General features: G+C 32.8%; 1 protein-coding gene across 6 annotated transcripts in view; it reads left to right on the forward strand.

The window, feature by feature from the left end:
• Tei (irregular chiasm C-roughest protein teiresias) overlaps positions 1-17,648 on the forward strand; it is a 324,556-nt gene that overhangs the window by 198,303 nt on the left and 108,605 nt on the right. The gene's annotated exons all lie outside the window — the stretch shown is intronic.

Here is a 17,648-nt window from a genome sequence, read left to right on the forward strand (position 1 = left end):
ATGCGTCCGTTTTCATGGCAATTCTGTAACCGGGTTTGCGCCGCAATACACATACCATTGTTCTGTTTTCTGGCCTGCTAGGAACGCAATAATTAGTTGGCTAGCTCTGGTCGTTCGGCTGCTTGTTCAGTTGCTGCGCAAACAGCTGCGGAACAATCTCTGGTGTTCGATGGGATTTAATGATGAAGCAAGACCGCAATCCCATCCGTGATCTCTCGGTCATATGGACGCATATTTGTTTCACGATGTGATGGTAACGCGATCAAGTTAATCTGCGCTTTCTAGTTCATATTTTTCTTTTCTAAAAAACCGAATAAACTCTTTCATTAAAAGTTAAGGCAAATTTAAAACGATTTAATTTTTAAAAAGTATTATAAATTGCGTACTCTCTACATGTGTAATGTATTTGTTAAATGACTTACAATCATGTTCTATTACGCCCTTTTTTATTTCATGTAACAAAATAAATTTACTTTGATTGCACATGAAGATAACGTATAAAATAATTTGCGACAAACCAATTATATGAGATTCTTTTTATTATAACATTTTTTAACAGATTTTATTAATTAATATTAAAAAGTATCGTTAAAAAAGAAGGATAAAAGAGAAGAATAATTCTTGAAGAATTTGTAGAATTTTAAATATATATTTCAAAATGACGAGAGAGAATATTATTTAAAATATTTTTTATTCTCAGCATACTTCTCATCTCTAAAAAAAGAGACAAACTTTCTATATATCCTATTTTTATATATTTTATATTTGATGCAAAGTAAATTGCTTGAAGAATTGGAAGAAAAAGAATAAACCATTAAATTAAATCTTTGCTGTTTTTCTCTCCTCTCTCTCTTTCTCTCTTTTTCTATCTCTCTTAGCGTTTAATTTTAAAGAGCAAAATATCCTATCGTTTTTGCAATGCCTGGTATTCAACATCGATGCTTATACGAGTCATTTCTATGTAAGAGCTAACACTGATAGCGGAGCTCAATAGTGATGTTTGTTTTATACGATGGATTCAACACAATATTTGTCAGTTTTTTTCGCTCATTTCTTTAAGATTATAAGACTATACTTGATGTTGAAAGCAATGCACATTGTGATGTATTTTTTTTTAAATGCTTAGTTTTATATTACACATACGTACACACATATTCTTGTTAAATAAACTCTTTATGTATAACATGTACTAAATTGTATATGTTATTACTAATCAATATTTACTAAGTTTATATGAGATTTTATTGAAACAAAGATACGTATATACAAAATTAGTTGAAAATTTAAAATGAGAAACGTTTAATTACCGTGCTAAATAGCTCATTAATTAAAACCGTATAAATTTTCGCTGTGCAAAAGTGGAGATTCGAGTGGGAATTTTATCCTTCAAATGAATTTTATACGATAAATTTTACTAGAAAAGTTTTGCATTTCTTGATACTTCTGTAAAACATTTTATTGAAATATTAACTTACGATTAACTTATTTATTGATGTAAGAATACTTACATTTTGAAATTTTACATTAAATGTACGTTCTTATGATTATAGTTAATTGTTCATTAATATATAACATCGATTTTTTTCCGTTTAACTTTATTTCTCTCGTGCGCGAATGGAATATTGTTAATATATAAAAGATGACGCGTATATGTACATATAATGCTGTTGAAAAGTTTTTCCTCTGGAGAATTGGAGCGTAGCTTAAAGAGGGTGCCTATATAGGTGAGAGCGTATTGAAAGTCGAGAAACCAATTCAAGCGACATAGATCCAAAGCTATCTCTGATATTGAGTATCTATTCAATCGGTCCCCACGGATCTGATTTCCGTTTATTACCACGTTGCTCGAGCAGTCTCACATCTTCAGTTAAGCGAAAAATCGGAGCGGATATGAAAGTAAAAACAATTTCGCGGCTGCATTTCATTTGAGAATTGGATGCACGTACATGTATTAATATATTAATCCGCAAACATATTGACTTTCGAATTGCTAGTTTTTTTTATCGCTTTTTTTTCTCAAATATCTACATTTTTATATATTGGATATATCGCGAGTTTTTCTTCTCTTATTTTATAATCTATGTTTTATAATTTTTTAATTTATATTTTATAGATTTTTTGTTATTCACACAATATCTACTTTTTTATTTAAATAGTAATAATATAGATTACTGATTAATGACCTTTAAAAAATTATTTGTAAAAAAACAGTAATTTTTTGGGCAACACATCGCAGTTTCGAAAAGCTATTTTTTATACGTAAACTTTTACGAGTGGATAAAAAAATCGATGCATTATATATTAATGAGAAAGAACAAAAGCTCATGAAAAATATACTATAGACTACCTTAATGATGCACACTACATTAACAGAAAATTGAATTAAATATGATACTTTTAGTTACATCGATAATTTTAATCCTTTATAAAGAAAAGAAGAAAAGAGAAAGAAATAATTTTCTACTATAACAGAAATAACTGCGTTAATATTTAATATAAATTTTTCATGTCTCTGCTTGATATCCATATACATATATGTTAACAAGAATTTGATTTTACTTAAATGCAAATGAGGATATTGTATACATATATTTATTATATTTTTATGAAAAATAATTTTAGCATCAGCACATTAATTATGTTATTACATAATGGTTTATAATGGAATACAAGAATTCATGTTTTTGGGCCCGAAAAATTTATTATAAATTTCATTAGTTCAATTTCTAAATTGTTCCTACGTTTTTTTCTTAACAATGAAATGAGTTTTATTTGTATCATACATTTAATTTTATATCATTAAGAATTTTATATTTTAAGAATATAATTTAATTGCAATATATGCACAGTCGTTTATGACAAATAAACAAGAACTATTAATTAAGCGGAACACATCACTCTTAAAAAAAAAAATGTTAATTTAGAGATATATCTATCACAGTATTGTTGAGAATTACATACGCGCATGTTTTTATATGTGTGTGTGTGTGTGCGCGCAATCCGCGGAGATGATGATATAAATCACATCCTTCCATCTTCAAACTTCCATATCTCTTTCCTCTCTTTTCTTCCTTTTCAATAGTAACCGCAACCGATTGTCAATTTTTCTCAATGTCATAGAGCTCGCATCCCATCAATAAGATCGCTTTTAAACAGATTTGCCAGCGGCGAGCGATGGATGGAACGCCGATGATAAATATAGGGTAGCATCGCAGGGATAAGAATGCGTGTAAAGCATTGAAAAATTGGCATCACCCAGCCGAGGTAACGAGCGATCTCTGCGAAGTATATAGGAGTATATAACGTCGGTCGTTAAGAGATTCCGTTCTTCCAGCCTCCTCTGTTTTGGTCCTCGCGCGCGTTTCTCTCACCTCTCCTCGATACTTTTTATCATTTTTTTCTAGCATTTCTTTTAGTTTCACGCATACTCTGCAGTCTCTTCATTTTAGTGCAGGTATGTGATGTGTTTGTGTGCAACAATTGTGTTTTTATTGTGTGCGTGTGTGTGTGTGTGTGTGTGTGTGTGTGTGTGTGTGTGTGTGTGTGTGTGTGTGTGTGTGTGTGTGAGAGAGAGAGAAAGAGAGAGAGCGCAAATCTATAAGATTTATTAAATGTTTAAACGTGATAATATTGATAACCGATATGAAAATGAAAAAAAAAACAAAGATAGGTTGACAAAATTTAACAAGATAAAAATAAAGACAAAAGAAAAAATGTAAATAAATCTAAATTTTACAATAAAAGATAATGTGTTAACTCTTAAATGCGCAAGTTTGCCTTTGATATGCAAGATGTCAAATTGAAAAAAAAGGTTAATATTAAAGAAAATATTTATGATTTTTCCTGATAATATGAAACAATCATTCTTCTTGTTATTTTATTGATGTAGAAGTAAAAGAAGATGTGCTTGTTTGTGCGATGGTTATTGACAGCAAGAAGTAATGTAATTTCTTTACAATAAGAGTCGATATTTAGTCAAGAATACTTTATTAACTTTCCAGTTGAATCCACGCGCAAACTATTTTTCTGTATCTGGCGCGCTGTACAGATAAGATAAAACTCCAGGTGGATAAAACCACTTTCAATTTTCCCTTAATACCGAGGATAGAGTCTCGTGTATCTCGAGTTACAGGCAAAGACGAGTGTGATTGCCACTGGAGAGCCTCAATAGTAAAGGAAAACCATTTCGCGCCTCACTTGTCTTACTGCTTTTCTCCTTGTTTAAGATAGACCGTTTTGCGTCTCGTTAGCGCATTCTGCAGTTTTTTACAGAAATATTTTATTACAACGAGTAATTATTTATTGTAGTCAGTAAATTTCTTAATATATTATGTGCGCCATAATTTTTTTATGCAAGAGATTAATATTTTTATATATTTCTTTTAATATATCATATTATGACAGTGATTAATAAATATTAAATAATATTTAAAATGAGAGGAAAAGATTCATCCTGCCATTTTATTTTCTTTCGCATAAAAAGGACTGTGTATTAACTCATAAATATTTATTAAATATAATAATGGATTTAAAAATATCATATTACTTATATGTTTTTATTTGTCCTGGTGTTACAGATAAGATATAAATTATATCCGAAATTAAAACGTTAATCTTATTAATGCTCAGCAAAGATTACCTTCGGAGCTTTCTTGACTTGTTTTTTATCGCACATCTTAATGTCGAGAATAAATGCGTTTCTCGATAAATGTATCTCGATGAGCCTCGCGCAAAGGCGGTGTCGTACCCCGGATTGGTAAAGGAAAGCCATTTCACGCCCGACTTGGCGGCTCCTGTCCTGGCGAGAGTAGTCGATCGTTTCGCGTCTCGTTAGCATCTCATCCATCGCCCGTGTCTGCCTGCCTGTCGGCCGCCGGCGGGTGAAATTTCGCAGTGCCGTGCCGTTCCGTTCCCTCGGGCGCGCCACCTTCCTTCCACCGTCTCTTCTCCTGTTCTCATCCATCCACGATCCATCGGGAGAATCCGAGATTTCCTCCGAGGAAATGCGTGCGAAACTAGTGCGACGAGATGTTTCGCGACGAGTAAAAAGCGCCACGGCCCGCGAACGCAGTAACGATGGCGGGTGAAGTGGGTGAAGTGGGTCCTCCTCGTCGGTGGATGTCGTTCGTTGTTGGAATGCAATTTTTCCATCGCCGAATCGGATGCGAACGAATAAGTCGCTCTGAATAGCATGTCGATGCGCGCACGGATGTTTGCATTTATTCAGCAACTCTATGCGACAATTTTTTTCACTCCTCGTTGCATATACGAAGCGTCCCGGTGAAATATCACGGAGTAATATAACGGAAAGTTTTCTATTAGTTATGGGTAACTTTGATTAACGTGTGTCGCATTTTGTAAAGACTTTCAGAAACGTGGCAACTTTAAATATATTTTTCATCGATACACAGCTGTGTATATGCAGTTATTAATATGGAGTCTCATTTAAACTTCTTTTAGGCACTAATAATAAGTTTAATATGATAAAGATTGGTCTTTTTTATGAAAAAGATTGGTTTTCCGATAAAAAATTTCAATTTGCTTTATGTGAAAATATGTATATATATATATATATATTTCATAAAAGTCTAATATATTTAAAAATATATATTTATCACACATTACAGTAACGTTTAATTAATTTAATTACATATTTTATATTTTCTTTACGCATCTCCTTTATTCTTCTCTTCTCAAGCAATTTTTTTATTACAAACGAATATGTATTTTTTAATGAGAAAGAAGAAATAAATTTTATTTTAACAATATTTTCTCTATCAATGGCTCGGTCGATCTCTTTTACGCGGTAAAATCACCTTAGATATCCTTAAGATTTAAAACGTGTACGGTGATGTTTCATAGTCGAGAGGGTCGTTGGAAAACTTATACGTCGATACATAAATCCGGAATTTATTCACGACCCTTCGATATACTTCGCGGAAAGTATCCTCACAAAGTAATCCGCGTCGGAGCGAAGGATAATTTAGTACTTGTTTTAAGTCAGCTACGATGAACATTTTCCTCGTATAATAGGGAACTTTACGTTGGACTTTTATCGCGCGCGCGCGCGTTAAAGCGACGAAGTTAGCCTCCAGCCGATATAGCCGACAATCTCTGCTTTATAAGAAGCAACATTTCTTTCGTATGCCTTCCTCGCCAGGATATTTGCATTTTAAAAGAATCCTTCCCTATCCCACTCGACTACCCTGCTGAATATACCCTTGAAAAATTCGAAACTGTCAAGCTAGATGTCAGACTACCCTTCATGTCAGTTCACTGTAATTTGTGGCGTCCGTGATAAAATCTCGACGAGTCTACCAGCGGAGGGTCACGCCAGACACGTCCAATCATCATCCTTGTCGTGAAAAAAATACTGTGAACCTCGGTGCGAGCTAAAGAAAATAATTGGTAACTGTCGAGCTCATTAAGTGACCTATAATTAACAGGGGTTTTAATACAGTGTATATTAATACGCAATTAGTAAGAAAGATGAAGTGTAAGATTTTTATTTTAACTTTTACGCAATTAGAAGTTTTAAATGTCTTTTGTATAACATCTTTTTTTAAAAATTTGAACTAAATATAAATGATTTAACGTTATGATATTCTCTTTTTAGTCATAATTCAGTTTACTTTATTTACATCTATTTCAATCTTTTTAGTTCAAACACATTGTTTATTTTTCAAATTTTTGCATACAAATGAATAAATTTTTAAATCAAAATTAATGTATAATAATAATAGATAAATCGAGATATTACTCAAAAATAAATAAAAAAAATAATCAATGTTATGTATAACGACGTACATGACAATTCAAAATTATTTTGTATATTTATTTTTAATAATAAAAGTAAATTTTATAAAATCTGATAATCGGAAAAGAACACAGATACTCATCGATCTTCGCATAACTGTATCGAGTATCCAAAGAATTCGCAGACGGCTGCTTTCCATATCAAAGGGGTGTAGACACCAATTTTGCATACAACCACGCCAAACGATCGTTTGTTGGTTTCCCTCGTAATGAAACATCAGGCAGCCCTTTTGTACCTGTGCTCTTCCATTAGCTTTATACCAATTAGCAGATTGTATAAAAGTTAATTGGCATTTCAAGGGAATAATTTTTTTCGCCTTCTTATTCCGTTATTTGCGAAAGTTTGATGCTCGTGACCGCGGACGTGAGTCGAGTGAGAAGAGTGACTAAGTAGCCCAATAACGGTGGGGCTTTGCTTTTCATAGCTTACGGTCGGAAGCCAGCCGTTGTAAGAGGAATTTCAGGCCGTCTCGAGCCGAAGCCGAGGGATGCTCAAAGACTATGGAATGGTGAAGTGAAATATGGCGAATTTGCCTTGGAAATTATTGCGATAAGTCTAAATGGCACTTAAGGGCTCCAATTACACACGAGGGCATTATCGCGACGCGCGATGAAATCCGAATTTGAACGTAACACTCCCCATTGTGTGAACATCGTTATTCTCGGCGGCTCTCTATCGTGTCGAATCGTAGGATCGGCGTTTCCTCGAAAAGAGGAAATATGCATCTTCCGATGACGATGCGATGCGGAAGGGACGTGCGTGGAAATGGCAGCTCAAGAGATCCCAACGAGATCCAGAAATATTGGATCAGTGACGGAGCTTTATTCATGACACGAACATTGAATTTTGGAAAAAGATATATTTCGTTTGACCTTATTTTGCGAACGAAAAGATGAATAGATTGCCGGCAGAGGAGTTTGGAAAACTATATCGCAAAGAAAATCAGTAAATTGTTCTATACAATAACATTGATATGCAACACATTGATTTCAGATTATTATAAATGCTAAGAGAAAGCAGATTTTTTTGTTTAAAAAATTGTTTCAGAAGTATTGTTTGGCTATACATAAATAATTCAAATTATGTCTATGAATTTATTACGACTGATTGTGAGCCTGGATTTATTTACGCATTTCCGTCACTGTTGCAAAAACAATGTCTCTCATAGTATAGGTATCTATTCCGATAGTATATAAATTATGCAGTGTCTATCGATCATGTAAACAGATTGTTTGCTATTGCTGTGTTACGATGGAATATCGTTCATTGATACATTCGCGTTATTCAGTTTTGTTGATAACAAATTGTTTTTTGATTTTTTAATCTGTATCTATAAAACTTGAAATTACAAAAGATTATATAACCACAATATTAGTGATCTCGCATGATAATGATCTGCATTATATGATAATTTAAAGTTATTATTTTATTCGCATTATGTCATACAGTGTCATACAGATTTCGGTAATAATTGCGTGGATTTAATTACATTAAAATATTCATGCAGTCGTTAAAATAGAATATTTTATTATAGACGCAGAGTTTTTAAAATAAAAACAGATCAAATTGGAATGATAAGTTGTGGGATATTTTTTTGTCAAAATGTAATGCATTAGTAATATTAATGTATTTAATTTAATGTATGTAATTTAATAACCAAGACTCACGTTAACTGATTTTTCGCATTAAGGAAAAATATAATATATTGAACAATTAGATACGTATTTTGATTGAGACAGACAAAGAAGAGTTAAGAATCTTTACTACGAAAGTTCATTTTCTTTAGAGCATTCACTGTTCGAGTATGTGCACCTGTTGCGCATTTGTTGCGCACGAAGAAACGCAGTGGATTATTCTTTTCAATAACGCGTATTGCCGCGTCAAGCATTAAGCATTCGTATGCAAACGTTTTTTAGTTGCATGCAACAATTCTTAAGAATCCACTCGGAGATTTCGCATTTAATTTACGTTATTCACAATCATCTGTAGTTTTGGTTATTAGTGTTGCTTCATTCTTATAAATCTTTTGGTAAGAACAGACCAGTTGACTTAATTCACTTAATAATGAGGTGTAATATTTTTTGAACAGTAGAAAAAAGAATTTATTTGATTGAAATAAACGCAATAAGTCTTTATCGTAAATATCTTTATAAATATAACCGAATTCTGTTTACGAAAATTGAGTAAAAATAAAATATTATATAAAAAATATTTTACATTAAATATAATTGTAATTTTATCTTGTGCCTATAATTTGACGCGAATCTCGGCCTTTTAAATAAATCATTGATAGTTGGACGAGCGATCGTTCGCAATCTACCCTTTCACGTTAAGTAACGTTGATGGTACGTAATATACTGAAAGTGTATCGTCAGCACAGAATAATGGCAGGTTCCTAAATGTTTTCGGTGGCGTGAGAGAGCGAACACTCTCAAGTTGGGGAAACGTCGAACACGTAGACGAGGATGTGATGATAGGCTACGATCCAGGAATCGTCTTGCGATTCGCAAAAAGCGAGACATGCGAAGGAAGGAGCGAATCTTTCCGCACCAAATACAGTGCCGAGGAGAATCACGTGGACGATGAAGTCGATTGAACGCAGTGATGCGTACCATTTCGATTCTGACAAGTTTTCCTCTGAGGGAACGATACTAAATCCTGCGTACTTATTGATCTTTTTTGTCATTCGTATGGTTATTGTACGAAATATGGTATATACCCCGAACTTACACACCCGATTAAATCAAATATTATCCGACATTTCTATGCGCATAAAGCAATTTTATTCGTTTTGACGGAGGTGTTTGTCCGATATATCGAAGCAAATTGATTTTTGATGAAACGAAAACTCTGAGAATCAAGAATAAATCAAAGTTACTTTGTTATGAAAAATTTATCTATATTTAGTTTTGCTTTTACGATTATTGGGTTTAACCAGAAAAATGTTCCAATAAAATTATTGGCGCGACAGAAGGGTATAATATTATCTGACAATGAGACATAATACATATATATACCATATAATAGATCATATTATCGTGCATTTATAAAACATCTTGCAAATAAATCTTTGAAATTGCACCGCTCTGCAAAGTATCGAAACTCTTACTTAAAAAATTTGCGTTTGGTTAATAAGAATAAGCTTTATTACGCTAGCCATAATTTGACAACAATAACGGAAAGTACGATTTCATGTGACATTTCGTTAAATAAAACTTGGCTAAAGTTTTACCGTTTTCGACGAATATTCCAGACCCATCGATGACTCTTTGGTTTATTGACAGTTCTCAATAATCCAAACAGTTATCGGTCGAGACACGAGTTAGAGGAATGGTCGATTGTCGAGAACAGTCTCCGCATTTGATTGGATTGCCTGCATTGATTTATTCCATTTGTATGTATTTGCCTTCAGGATAAGTTTGCGAGTTGCGCGTTGCTCGACAAATTCACCTGCACGGTTTTAGTGTAATTTTACGATCTACTTGAAGTTAATAGGCTCTAATGATACGATTACGTTTACGATGAAGTTAAAGGATTATGAAATTAATACAGTTTTAGAAAGTTTGCCGCGAGAAATTAACCAATGTTCTCTCCCAGTATTAAACTAGCGCATAACTTCCTACATGCTTTACATGTACACTTGCTTTCGTATATATATTTTCTTGTCAGCAGTACGCGAAACAGAAGCTGCGTTTTATTATTCATACTTAGCTGATCTGATGCCTCGATTGTGAGTAAAATCCGCGCGAAATAAAATATCGTATTTAATAATTGTTCATTATTAATTATTACGTTGGAAAAAAGTATTGGGGTAAGAAGGAAGATCGTTAAGGCGTAAACGCTGCGGCGTCTAAACGACTTTCAAAAACATTCCACTCTTCTCGCGGAGGCAAAATTACCAAGACTTGCTCTGAATATTTAACGTTTCCTTCGAGTTTCCTGGATACCGGAGAAAGGTGGCGTCTTGAGACAGACATACCTTTCGTCTTGGCATGCGCTATAGTATTGCAACGCGCATTTAAGAACTCCCTTGTCTCACGTTGATTCCTTCATTACCAGAAAGTGAAGTCTTTCTTCCTAGTCTCGAAGTTATTTTCTCTAAAAGGCACATCGTCGCGCGCTCCAGTAATTAAATCAAATTTCAAGAAAATTTGCGTTCGCAATTCTTCTTCTTATACATTTGTACAACTTCTAATATTTTTCAATCTTCAGCGCTTTTACGTAACAACTATTTATATTAAGAGTATCTAATTTTATATATATATATATATATATATATATTTGTGTGTACTTTAAAAAATTACTTTCTCTCTGTTTTTCTTTTCTGTGATTTTTTATTATATATAAAAATTATATTGATTTAAATTTATTATCTTTTATTTTTTTTGTTATAATAATCACGCACAAAATCGTAAAATTATTTATTATAGCTGCATTCTATATTGTATAGTTTAAGGATCTATACCTGGTAGATATATCTTATTGATAATACTTGAAAATCAATTTTATAGTGTTTAATTGATGGCTATGTAATATAGTGATCTAATGTTATTTGTGTATAATAATGCAATGCGCGATACATATATCTATATAACTGCTAAATCAGGAATATTTTATTTTTATAAGAATATAACGTGTTTCTCTCTCTCATACATTTATTTTCTTCAAATATAACATCATAAATAACTTTCTATGGAACATTATAGTATTATTACCATATAAACTTTATGTAAAGATAAATATCTACGAAAAGCGGCGAATGCAGTATCATATACCAGATAGTTCATTTGCTTTCCTTACTCGTGACGTTCTTTCTGATCCTAGAGCAGGATGAAGGGTGTGCTCACGATATTATGAAATTTTACGAACTGCAGGCGGACCTGGAATCCTCTTGGGGCAGATACGGCGCCATATGCTGCGAATGCGTTCCCATCCGCGTCCTGGGAATGTTTCTGGCGTTATGTTTCCGTATTAACACCTGCTGCGATCCCCCTTCGTCCTTACACTCGTGCACGTCCAGACGTTCTTAGAATGCGAGTCTGAGTTTTCACGCGAATCGTACGTTTTCTAAATCCACCATGACGGTGGGTGTAGCCTCGACGACCTGGGGAAAATTTCTTTCCGAGATCCCTATTCAGGCATCCCCTTTGCAACAGCGACCCGAGTGCAAAGTGGATCTTTGGAAACTCTCCAAGATCGTGGACTACATGATCATTTCGTGGAAATTAAACTATATTGCGTCAACTAGAAAATTTCAAAGAATCATCTTCCACTCGTTTGAGCATCGTATATCTTTTTGCGATAACATTAATACTCGTATTTAAATTGTAAAATTTATCTTAAATGTTGTTTAGTTATTTAGTTTGAATTGGGTTCGTTTAATAGAGTTTACTTTTTTTTTTTCTTTTTCAGACAATGATAACCGAGATATAAATTTTTCTCGTAATTTTTCTTGAAGAGAAAATGTCACTAATCCAAGCGATGCGACAGATTTTATTATCGCTACCGTAAAAAAGTTTAATTACGTGATTCGGATGGACGAAAACGCCGTTGGATCAAGAGCTGAGCTTAAGCTTTTTTTTTTCTCTCTCATCTTTTCACTTTAAACGATGCATACGTTCAAACTCTAGGCGCGCGTGGTAGGAAAGGATTAAACCCTTTTCACCTCTCGTTTCAAACGAGCAAAAAATATCTTCGCCACGCGCTAATACCCGCTTGCACGATATTTTGCCCGTTACTGTCCGAATCTAAACCTTTGGTCTTTATCGTGGAAATAAGTAAAATGCAGTTAAGAGACTTATCTACTAACTTATGCGAGGCAAACATTGCTACAATACAATCCTCCGTTGTATCTCCGTTTATTTCACCAATGCGTTTCGAATTATATTTGAACAATCCATTTTCTAGAAAGGATTTAAATATCGTTTTTCATGGTAGATATGTGCAGTCATGATGTTATTGTTAAAATAAGAATAATACTTATTGTTAGAGATATTTAATGATAAAAAGAATCGTATTTTGAATTATATATATATATATATATATATATATATATATATGTGTGTGTGTGTGTGTGTGTATATATATACACATAATATTATGTTACAATATGAAAATTAATGGCGTATAAATATTAATTTTTCTTGTTAACCTAACAAAAGAAATAAATGCATATTGTATGTATCTAACAATATATTTCACATTTCGAGACGGTTCAATCTATGGTTCGTTAAAATAACAATTAAAACAGTTAATATCGCATGTATGTTAAAATACAAATTTATGCAAATGCATGAGAAATGAAATTGCATTTTATGTGTTACGGGAGAATTTCATATTTCCGACAGAATTCAACTTTACAGTCTTTCAATACTCGTGAAGCAACATACGTTCATACGAGAACCATAACCATACTACGGTAAAATCGCGCGCGAGGACTTTTCTTCCCTCCAAACCTTTTTCCCGTGCGCGATTCGCGATCGCGTTACATGGTTCTGGAATCTTTCCAAGGAGCCAGCTCCGTGATTTTTAGAACGAAGATTGAGGCGAAAAGTGTATGCAAAGTACCTCCGGATTTTTCGAGGTTTTGGTACGTTTTTGAGCTTCATGTTACTATCTAGATAATATCGACTTGACACAGTCTTCTCGTTGTTACCTGTCGAATTTTTCAAGAATCGTACGAGAATGTTTTAAAATGTAAAAACATTCAAAACGTTTGTTATCACGTTGATAACAATTGTTTTAAATAATGCATGGTACTTGAAAAATACAAGGGGGAAATTTTTTTCTTATTTAGATTACTTCTCGATAAAATTTAGAATAATATAAAAATAATTAGAATCACTGAAAATAATTTTTATTATATTTTCCAATGATAAAATTGATAATTGTATTACAAAATTAAATTAACATACTATGCATCTTTTTGATATTATATTTTTCAAGGTGTCTATTCCCTAGAAAAACATAGAAAACTTGGAATTTTCAGGAATTTCTTTTATATCTGGAAAAATCAAGGAAATCTCATGGAATTTTTATTGGGATTCAGAGAATTTTTTTCAAAAATTCTCTTTTTGGTAATTTTACCTTCATATTGAAATCAGTCAAGCATGTGTGTGTGAAACTGGCGTTTCGCTTCGGGAAAACTTATTAATTGTTGAGAGTTCTGGTCTTATTTTTAATAATTCTACAGTTTTTGATAGATTCTAGAGATCATGCTAAACAAATTCACGTTGTTTACTTTGTCCACTCACGATTTTTTTAGCATTTCTTAAGGACTTGAAAGTTTTATAATAGTTGTATAAAAAGTTATATGGATAAAAATTAATAGTATATTAATTAAACAAATTAAATTAATCGTCCGAGATGCTAGACATATAAATATCGAGAGGTGAGATGCTTATATCTTCGCTCGTTTATAATAAATTAATTGTGCATGTACAAAAGACGTCATTAATGCCTTTACAAATGAATTTATATACACATATTTCAGTGCCTTTATATATATATTTTATATATACATATATTAAAATGTATGTGTTTTGTTATGTGCATAAATTCATGTGTAAAGTCATTCATTAATGTCTCCTTTTATACATATTATAAAAATGATAAATTATGTATCTGTTTGTACATTAAAATATTTGAATATTTCTTCGTAAAACATAATACTTCGTTCATAATATTAGTATATACATATAATATTATTACTGAATAAAAATATTAGGCGTGATTTCTTGTTTCATTATACATATATATTAATTCGCAAAAAAGTACACACTGAATTTTTTGTATGTATATAAAGCGCTGTACACAGTGATTTTATTATTATTCGTGCGGTGATACATAAGCGAGAAGATATCGGTCCAATATAAATTTCGTGTATCAATAAACGTAATACGTATCGAAATTGGAAGTGTGCATAATATCGCGCGAATGTTTTATAAATGTTTTTGCATCAACAAAGGATTAGAATAAAATGAGCAGGCTTGGGATGGCATCGGACCCACTGATTGGAAGCAATCAGATAATTTATTACGTATGAGGTAATTTATTACGTAGGTATTATTTGCGGAATTAATTTTTTTTTGTCGCATAGCATACAGTATTTTGTATAATTCCATTGGGTGTGTGTGAAGCTGGCGTCTCACTTCGTGGAAACTCATTAATTTTTTATTAGTTTTAAAATTATTAATATAGATTAAATAAATAGTGCCAATCATTAAAATAATAACACGTGAAAAAATTGGGATAAACTTTGTGAGACGCCATTCACGCTGCGTCTCACTTTGTCCTTCGACAATTTTTTTAAACCTTTTTATCAGATTTTAAGAATGCTGCAATAGTTTTACAAACAGTTCTATGCGCAAAAATTATTAGAATATTAAGTATACAACTTAGATCGTCCCAGATGCTAGACGTAAATGAGATTTCGTGTTATATCGGTGTCTCGATCTAATTTGTTCTATAAATATTCTAATAATTTTTACATACTTAGAATTCTGTTCGGAAAGTATAAGTGATTGCAGACTGACATAAAAAAATAACATGAAATCTCATTTAAAGTCACTAGAACAATATGTTTACAAATCTGGCACTTGAAACTTAAGAAGCTCTGTGTTTTTTCCTCCGTATAAATAAAAAAAAACATTAGAAAACATATGTAATGAAAAAAATTATTTTTAAAGGAAATTGTATTAAGAACTTTTTGAAAATATCTCTTTACTTGAAATTTTTAATCTCTTTATTTTATTTGAACAAAAATACCTGGAAAATCAGGGAATTTTTTTTACAAGCTTTGAGTAGATATCCTGATTTTTTTCATTATTATTATTATTTTAATTAAACAAATTTTATTAAAAAGTAATCGGGTCATGTGCGAATAAATGTATAAAATTAAGTAATAAAATTAAAGGTAAAATGGAATAAAACTCAATAATTTTTATTAATTTATAGATTATACATTAATTAGAGACAATTATTACGTTAGGATAGATGTGGTAAGCTTCCAATGATATTGTAGTAGGATTAACTAGTATATATATCGAATCCATTTACTTTTCATTTATTATTTTTCTCACATTCTGGCTAGTTATTAGATCGTTAATTTTATATAAATTTAAAGATAAAAATGCTTCTTATATTTACTGACCGTGCCAAATACATGAAGAAAAAAAAAGGAAATAATATAAAACCAAATAAAATATAAGAAAATAATAGCTTAGTACTTGGTGCTAATTATATATATTTAGTTAACAAATTGAAAAAGGACACAATCTCGGCTGTATTATTAAATCTCATGGTATTATTAAATTTTCCGTCATGCCTGCGCCGTTTTACTCGGCTGCAGGTGCTGCTTGCGCTATATTTTATTACATTAAATCATACTGGAGATACAATTACAATTTCTGTCTTTAGAAGGCTTTGCACGTTTCCTCTTATTCAGCGACCTATTTCGAGAACGTCCCTACCATCCGTCTTGGCAAGGCCGACAGTACGAGAAAATTTAATGAACGTGACTAGATCTTATCGAAGCGCGGCGGGAGTATGGCGGAGAAGTCAACTCGGAATTGGGAAAGATTGGCACCGCACCGTCGCCGGTTTATATAAGCAGACCTCCACGATAGTGACTTTTACGAATTTTCGATGCTCGCGCCGAACAGCAATCTAGTGCAGTTTGCCTCATTCTTTTACGTCTCCTTCGTTGAATAAGAATTACGTTGCTCTTGTAATTTAATTTGAGATAAATATAAATGGCTGTTACATAGTTTTTGGTACAAACTTTCTTCCTATAGCATTGTTTAAGCTTGCAGTTTTCCATCGCAAGTTTTAATAACTTTATATTTCTCTCTTTTCCTTACGGTTTGTAATTTACTACTGATGTCTTAATGAATGGTAAACCGGCGCAGTCTGCGGCTCTACGGAAGTCTGTAAAGTAAAAAAAAATAAATAAATAAAGATAGAAACGGATACAAGTCCCAAATGAACGGAACACGGACAGAGAACGTTATAAATCGAATTTGCAGACTTCTCTCTTCTTCTATCTTTACGTAAAACGTTTACACCTCTCGTGAGAATATTTCAGATACTGAACGATTTGCATCGTTAGATTTTAATTACGTATAAATTCCAGACATTAAAAATTGGGAACAGAGTAAAACAGGAAGGAACAATTTAAAAAAAAAACCGGGATAAAAATCCCGAGAGTACATAAAAGCATCTCATGGGTTTCCTAGGAGATTTGATGTAGACAAACGGTCGGATTACTTCTCTTGCGAAGCGAAAAGCGTGGCCAGATAGAACGGCAAACTGTGTGTGTGTGTTTTTTAACCGTGCTCGAGCTGCTAGATTAATCAGTTGTTAGCCCAGTCTGGCCAATTGAAAGTTGGCGAAAATTAAAGAGAGTCCGCTTCAAGTTTCCGTGTACCGAGCTGATCTCCCGAGGGGTTTGCGATCCACGCGAGTGGTTAAATCGCGTCGCAAAATGAGAAAAGGAGTCAGGCCGGGAAGTTACGCTCTTATATAGCGTCGTCGTAAAACCGGCCAGTTCGCGATGGGCAGTGCAGCTCTGTAAATTGCTGCCCTCATATGTTGTGCTTCCTGCTTCCTGCTACATGGCGACGTCGCGTAAAAAGTCCACCGCGTACGTAAGACTTTAATTTACGTTGCTCGTCGGCAACGATAGCACATTTGAGACTAAAAACTACTATCCGCGTGTGCGCGCATGCTTTTGATGAATCTGATTAAACGCACGACATTGCACTCGCCTCTAAATTGCTCGTCTGAGCAATATACATTAATGTATATTAGATTTAACACAATATATTTTTTA

This window comes from Anoplolepis gracilipes, chromosome 7 (assembly GCF_047496725.1).
Source record: "Anoplolepis gracilipes chromosome 7, ASM4749672v1, whole genome shotgun sequence".
NCBI classification, from domain to species: Eukaryota; Metazoa; Arthropoda; class Insecta; order Hymenoptera; family Formicidae; genus Anoplolepis; species Anoplolepis gracilipes.